Below are 8,175 nucleotides of genomic sequence, written 5' to 3' on the forward strand. Positions count from 1 at the left end.
TCGTAGCTTCCTGCACCAAACAGCAAGTCCCTCAATCGGTAGATGCTGCCTGTGTGCGGCTTGTTCCTTCGCAATGTGTCCCCAGTGGTGTGTACGTCTGTCGTTGGACTAGTCGTCTGTTCAGTGTGGCGGTCGCGAGCTCTGCGGTCTGGGAAGATCGCCCTCTACGCGGCTTTTCCTGTACGGTAAGTCAGGGGTTTAGTTGACTCAGGTCTGACTCCTGACTCTGCCGACAGCTCCCGCGTGTGTACCTGTGTCGCCGCCCCCAATAGCAGGTTTTGGGGCTGGTTGCCCATGTCGTTTCGGGCTCGCGTGGGCCAGGCGCGCTCTGCCGTAGCTAGCGGCCTCATAATAGCCCTCTCTCGCCTTCGCTGCTCCAGCTCTTCTTGGGGCGGCGATAGTTCCCCTGGCGTTCTTGACCAGGTCTTTTTGCCCGTCTAGGTCGTCCTCCATGGTTCGCCATATGCTCTCAGAATGTAGTGTAGCTCCTCTCGCTGCTGGGCTGTGTGCTTGTGGGCTGCTGCCGCCTCTCTGCTGCTGCTGCTGCGCTGTCGCTGGTTGGCCAGACGTTTGCTCTTAACACCCGGGATTCTTGGTTGGTTCTGCTTGGTCCGAGAATTGGTGGGTTGTTTTGCTGTAAACGGTTTTCTTCTTGGGATGAATGGAGAAGGGACCAAAATGCGCATAGCCAGTTTTGCTCAACATGTTTAATTTAAACAATAAACACGTGAAGCACTTTAAAAATAAGACAAAATAACAAACCGTGAAAAAACCGAAACAGTCCTATCGTGGTGGCAGGACCAAATACCCCCACAGAGCACAGGAGAACAAACACCCACAAAACCCTCCAACACAAAACAAGCTCCTATTATGATTCTCATCAGGGACAGTAGATTACCATCTGCCTCTGATTGAGACCAGTATTAGGCTGGACATAAGAAACAGAGCAAACTAGAACACAGATACGATGGACAACATAGATGAATTCCCACCTCAGCTGCACGTCCCTATGACCAACACTAAACATTAGGAAAACACATAATAGACGCTCTGGTCAAGGACGTTACAGTAGGCTAACCTCGCTTTAAAACAGGGCTGTACGATTCTCGTTGGTGGAAGGAGAGGAGGCCCCAGGTCGCAGGCGTGTGGTAAGTGTTTCATTTATTTTTAAAATTAAAATATGAAAGACACTTGAGCAAAACCCAAAAAACAATAAACGCAAACAGTCCTGTAAGGTGAACACCCACCAACCAGAAAACAACCACCCCACAAACACAGGTGGGCACAGGCTAACCTAAGTAATGATTCTCAATCAAGAGTGACAACGATAGAGCAGGCTGCCTCTGATTGAGAACCCCTAAAACTAAAGGGTAATGTGTATTATACCAGGCCAAACACATAGAAATAACAAAACCAGGACACATACGAAAAACAACCAGACATAGAATACACCACCCACTGTTCACACCCGTCGACCAAACTAAAAAATAAAACTAGTACATAAGCAATCTTGAATGGTCAGGAGCGGTGACAGTACCGCGCCCAAAGGTGCGGACCTCCAGAACGCAAAACCTGAACAATAGGGGAGGGTCTGGGTGGGCATTTCACCAGGCGGTGGGCGGCTCTGGGTGCGGGACGTGGACCTCGGCCTCCACCTTAGTCCTTCGGCCCACTATAGGGTGGCGCCGTCGGGAGCGGCTTGTTAAAAAAGAAAAATGCTATTGCAAACCGTCTTATGCAGTGTCAGCTTCCTGATATAGAGTCCTTAGTTTTCCTATCGGTAGGAGTAGGGTCCTAGGGGACCTGGGGGGTTTTCTAGTTATTTATTTTGCTTATGGTAGATGTAGGTCAGGACTGGGGGGTTTTCTAGTTTATTATTCTAGTGGTAAGTTAGGTTTCAGGACTGGGGGTTTTCTAGTTATTATTTGTTCTATGTGTAGAAGTAGTCCATGTAGACTGGGGCGTTTCTAGTTATTATTTTCTATGGTAGTAGTAGGTAGGAACTGGGGGTTTTCTAGTTATATATTGTTCTATAGGCGTAGAGTAGGGTCAGCGACTGGGGGTGTTCGCCTAGTTATTATTTTCTAATTTTGGTACGAGTAGGTCAGGACTGGGGGGTTTTTTCGTAGTTGTATTGATTTTCTATGGTAGAGTAAAGTTCGGACGGGATGGGTTTTCCGTAGTTATTAAATTTTCTACATGGTAGCGAGTACGGTTCAGGAACTTGGGGGTGTTTCTAGTTATTATTGTGTAGTCTTATGGTAGAGTAGGTCAGGACTGGGGGGTTTTCTAGTTATTATTTTTCTATGGTAGAGGTAGGTCAGACTGGGGGTTTTTCTCGTTAATTTTTTTTTTAATTTTTCTATGTAGAAGTAGGTCAGGACTGGGGGGATGTTTCCTAGTTATTAATTGTTTGCTATGGTAGGAGTAGGTCAGGACTGGGGGTTTTCTAGTTATTATTTCCTATGGTAAGAGTAGGTCTAGACTGGGGGGTTTTTTCTAAGTTAGTTATTTTTATGGTAGAGTAAGGTCAGCGACTGGGGGGTTTTTCTAGGGGTGTTAGTATGCTTTCTATGGTAGAGCTAGGTCAGGAACTGGGGGTTTTTTCTAGTTATGTATTTTCTATGGTAGAGTAGGGTCAGGAACTGGGGGGTTTTCTAGTTATCTATTTTTCTATGGGTTTAAAGTAGGTCATGGGCTGGGGTTTTCTAGGTATTTTTTTCCTATGGTAGAGTAGGTCAGGACTGGGGGGTTTCTAGTTATTATTTTCTAACTGGTAGAGTAGGTCAGGACTGGGGGGTTTCTAGTTATATTTCTATGGTAAGAGTAGGTCAAGGACTGGGGGGGGTTTTCTAGTTATTATGTTTCTAGTGGAAGTTAGTCAGAGACTGGGGGGTTTTTCTTAGTTATTATTTTCTAATGGTGAGAGTAGGCAATGGCTGGGGGGGGTTTTCTAGGTATTTTTTCTATGGTAGAGCGTAGGTCCAGGACTGGGGGGTTTTCTGAGTTATTATTTGCTATGGTAGAGTAGGTGCCAGGACTGGGGGGGTTGCTCGTAGTTATTATTTGTCTATGGTAGAGTAGGTCAGGACTGGGGGTTTTACTAGTTATTATTTTTCTAATGGTAGAGTAGGTCAGTGAATGGGGGGTTTTCTAGTTATTATTTTCTAAATGGTAGAGTAGGGTCAGGACTGGGGGTTCTTAGTTAATTAGATTGTGTCTATGGTGAGAGTAAGGTCGGACTGGGGGGGTTTTCTTAGTGTATAGTGTTCGTATTGGTCGATGTAGGTCAGGGACTGGGGGGTTTTCTAGTTATTATTCTTTATGGTAAGAGTAGGTCAGGAGCTGGGGGGTTTCTAGTTATATTTTCTATGGTAGAGTAAGGTCAGGACTGGGGGGTTTTTCTAGTTATTATTTCTTATGGTAGAGTAGGTCAGGACTGGGGGGTTTTCGTAGTATTATTTTCTATGGTAGAGTAGGTCGGGAACTGGGGGTTTTTTCTAAGTTAATTATTTTTCTAATGGTAGAGTGGTCAGGGACTTGGGGGGGTTTTCTAGTTATTATTTTATCTATGGTAGACGTGTTAAGGGTCAGGGACTGGGGATGTTTCTTAGTTTGATTATTTTCTAATGGTACGAGTAGGGGTCCAGGACTGGGGGTTTTCCAAAGTTATTTTATGTTCTATGGTAGAGTAGTCAGGACTGGGGTTTTTCTAGTTATTATTTTCCTAATGGTAGAGTTAGGTTCAGGACTGGAGGGTTTTCGTAGTTATTTATTTTCTGTAAGTGGTAGATGTAGTCAGGGACTAGGGGGGGTTTGTCTAGTTATTAATTTCTAATGGTAGAGTAAGGGTCAGGGACTTGGGGGTTTTCTAGTTATTATTTTTCTATGGTAGAGTTAGGTCAGGACTGGGGGTATTTTTCTAGTTTAATTCATTTTCTAATGGTAGGTAGGTCAGGGACTGGGGGGGTTTTCTAGTTTAATTAATTTTCTATGGTAGAGTAGGTCAGCGACTGGGGTTTTCTAGTTAATTTTTTTCTATGGTAGGAGCTATGGTCAAGGGACTGGGGGGTTTTCTAGTTATTATTTTTCTATGGGTAGAGTAGGTCAGGACTGGGGGGTTTTCTTTTGTTATATTTTCCTATGGTAGGTAGGTCAGGACTGGGGGGGTTTTACTAGTTATTATTTTCTATGGTAGAGTAGGTCAGGACTGTGGGTTTTCTAGTTAATTAATTTTTCTATGGTAGAGTAAGGTCCAGGACTGGGGGGCTTTTCTAGTTATTATTTTCTATGGTAAGAGTAGGTTCAGGACTGGGGGGTTTTCTAGTTATTATTTTCTAATGGTAGAGTAGGTTCAGGGATGGGGGGTTTTTTTAGTTATTATTTTTCTATGGTAGAGTAGGTCAGGACTGGGGGGTTTTCTAGTTATTATTTTCTATGGTATAGGAAGAGTAGGTCAGGAACTGGGGGGTTTTCTAGTTATTATTTTCTATGGTAGAGAGTAGGTTCAGGATGGGGTTTTTCTAGTTGTATTATTTTTTCTATGGTAGAGTAGGTCAGGGACTGGGGGTTTTTCTAGTTATTATTTTCTATGGTTATGAGTAGTCCAGGACTGGGGGGTTTCTAGTTATTATCTTTCTATGGTAAAGTAGGTCATGGCTGGGGGGTTTTCCTTATGGATATTATTTTCTATGGTAGAGGTAAGGGTCAGGACTTGGGGGGTTTCTAGTTTATGTATTTGTTCGGTTATGGTGAGTAGGGGCTCATGGACGTGGGGGGGTTTTCTGAGTTATTATTTTTCTATGGTAGAGAGGGTCAGGACTGGGGGGTTTCCTAGTTTTATGTTCTTATGGGAAGCTAGTCAGGATGGGAGGGTTTTCCAGTTATTTTATTTCTATGGTAGAGGTAATAGGTCATGGGCTGGGGGTTTTCTAAGGTATTATTTCTATGGTAGAGTAGGTCAGGACTGGTGGCGGTTTTCTTAGTTATTATTTTCTAATGGTGAAGAGTAAGGTCAGGACTGGGGGGGTTCTCTATGTATTATTTTCTATGTGTAGAGTAGGTCAGGACTGGGGGGTTTGTTCCTAAGTTATTATTTCTATGGTAAGAGTAGGTCAGGACTGGGGGTTTCAGTTATTTATTTTCTATGGTAGAGTAGGTCAGGACTGGGGGGTTCTTAGTTATTATTTCTATGGTAGAGTAGGTAGGAACTGGGGGGTTTCTAGTTATTATGTTCTATGGTACAGTAGGTCAGGACTTGGGGGGTTTTCTAGTTAGTTATGTTTCCTATGCGTAGAGTAGGTCAGGGAACTGGGGGGTTCTAGTTATTATTTTCTATTGGTAGAGGTAGGTCAGACTGGGGGTTTCTAGTTATTATTTTCTAAATGGTAGAGTAGGGTCAGACTGGGGGTTTTCTATGTTATTATTTTTCTATGGAGAGTAGGTCAGGACTGGGGGTTTTCTAGTTATTATTTTCTATGGTTAGGAGTAAGAGTCAGGACTGGGGGCCTTTTCTAGTTATTATTTTCTATGGTAGATGTGGTCAGGACTTGGGGGGGTTTTCAAAGTTTTTAATTATTTCTATGGTAGAGTAGGTCAGGACTGGGGGTGTGTTTCTAGTTTATTATTTTCTATCTGGGTAGGTAGGCTAGGACTGGAGGGTTTTCCTAGTTATTATTGGGGTTTCTAATGGGTAAGAGTAGGTCAGGACTGGGGGGTTTTCTAAGTTATTATTGTTCTATGGTAGAGTAGGTCAGAACTGGGGGTTTTCTAGTTACATTATTTTCCTATGGTAGAGTAGGTCAGGACTGGGGGTTTCTAGTTTATAGTTTCTATGGTAGCAGTAGGTCAGGATGGGGGTTTTTCCTAGTTATTTGATTTTTTCTCTATGGGTAGATGTAGGGGTCGGGACTTGGGGGGGTTTTGGCGTAGTGAGTGTATTTTTTCTATGGTAGAGTATGGTTAGGACTGGGGGGTGATTTCTAGTGTTTATTTGTCTAATGGGTAGAGTAGGTCAGGACTGGGGGGTTTTCTAGTTAATGTATTTTCTATGTAAAAGTGCTACCTGCCTCCCCTCCACTCTAACACTAGTCCTACCTGCCGCCCCTCCACTGCTAACCACTAGGGTACTGCCGCCCCTCCACCTAACACTAAGTCTACCTGCCGCGCCTCCACTCTAATCCACTAGGCAGTACCTTGCCACCCCTCCACTTATGTGCTATAACCACTGGAGGCGTACCTGCCGCGCCTCCACTCTAACCTACTAGTCTACCTGCCTCCCCTCCCATCTCCACCAACTAGTCCTACCTGCCTCCCCTCCACTCTCAACCAAGCTGTCTAGCCTGCCTCCCTCCCAACTCTAAACGGCATAGTCTTATCCTGCCCTCCCTTACTCTAACCACTGAGTCTATCCTGTCCCCTTCCACTCTAACACTAGACTACCTGCCGCTCCCTGTCCACGTCTTAACCGACTATGCGGTACTACATCAAGGAAGTGGAGTGGCGGCAATTCTTTGTTACTTTTAAACTTGATCCGGAAACAAAAAGTGCTAGTTTCTGGTCCGCAGAGAAACAAAGATGATGTACTTCTGTTGGATTTGAGATTATTAATTGTTTGATGGTTGTGAAAGTCCGTCTCTCAAATAAAACCTGTGAAGGACCTCGTATCGGCGGTTATCTTCCTGGTATCGCGAGACTCTGGACCCTGATCTCTCTTTTGACGAACATATCAAGACTGTTTCAAGGACAGCTTTTTTACATCTACGTAACATTGCAAAAATCAGGAACTTTCTGTCCAAAAATGATGCAGAAAAAATGTATCCATGCTTTTGTTACTTCTAGGTTAGACTACTGCAATGCTCTACTTTCCGGCTACCCGGATAAAGCACTAAATAAACTTCAGTTAGTGCTAAARACGGCTGCTAGAATCCTGACTAGAACCATAAAATTTGATCACATCACACTGCTAGCTTCTCTACACTGGCTTCCTGTTAAGGCTAGGGCTGATATCAAGGTAACCTACAAAGCATTACATGGGGTTGCTCCTACCTATCTCTCCGATTTGGTCCTGCCGTACATACTTACACGTATGSTATGGTCACAAGACGCAGGCTCTCCTTATTGTCCCTAGAATTTCTAAGCAAACAGTGTCGTGGAATATTGACTCAGACATATAACCCTTTCACTAGAACCTGTGAATTCAATATTGACTTTATTACAAAAGTAACAAAGCCGAGCCCCTCCATGGAAAAGACACAGAGTTCCGATTTTACAGTTTTTCCCATCTTTACATAGCACATATAGTCACTCCTTGTATGTACATGAACAACTCCTATTGGCCTTATAGTTCTCCCATCTTTGCATTACAGTATAGAATCCCCTCCCTCTATACGAAATGAACTCCTCTTGACCTTTCTCCACCATTATCTTTCCATCTCAGTTATTGCTTGTTAACGCCCACATCTGACTGCTGTATAGGTTATAATGGTAACAGGGCCCAGGTTCTATATGTTCCATCCCTTATATATCTGTCTTAGCTCTTCAAACTGGACAGCCTAATAATGGACATGTAATCAGAGTCATGAGTTTTGTCTCCCACAACAGCTGAAGGCAGGGCTTTGTCCTATAGAGCTCCATTTTTATGCCTATCCATGTGAGAGACGCAGACTCGGTCTCAACCTTTAAGACTTTATTGAAGACTCATCTCTTCAGTAGGTCCTATGATTGAGTGTCGTCTGGCCCAGGAGTGTGAAGGTGAACGGAAAGGCACTGGAGCGACACACCACCCTTGCTGTCTCTGCCTGGCCGGTTCCCCTCTCTCCACTGGGATTCTCTGCCTCTAACCCGATTACAGGGGCTGAGTCACTGGCTTACTGGTGTTCTTCCATGCCGTCCCTAGGAGGGGTGCGTCACTTGAGTGGGTTGAGTTACTGACGTGATCTTCCTGTCTGGGTTGGCGCCCCCCCTTGGGTTGTGCCGTGGGGGAGATCTTTGTGGGCTATACTCGGCCTTGTCTCAGGAGTAAGTTGGTGGTTAAAGAGAGAGATAGGAGAGTAGCCTGCTGCCTTGGCAGGACTAATGGGGATCAAATAATAAACCCAGGAAGAGTGCTGCTGCCTTGACAGGAAACTAATGGGGATCCATAATAAACCCCAGGAAGAGTAGCTGCTGCCTTGG

This window comes from Salvelinus sp. IW2-2015, unplaced genomic scaffold (assembly GCF_002910315.2).
Source record: "Salvelinus sp. IW2-2015 unplaced genomic scaffold, ASM291031v2 Un_scaffold5803, whole genome shotgun sequence".
Taxonomy (NCBI): Eukaryota; Metazoa; Chordata; class Actinopteri; order Salmoniformes; family Salmonidae; genus Salvelinus; species Salvelinus sp. IW2-2015.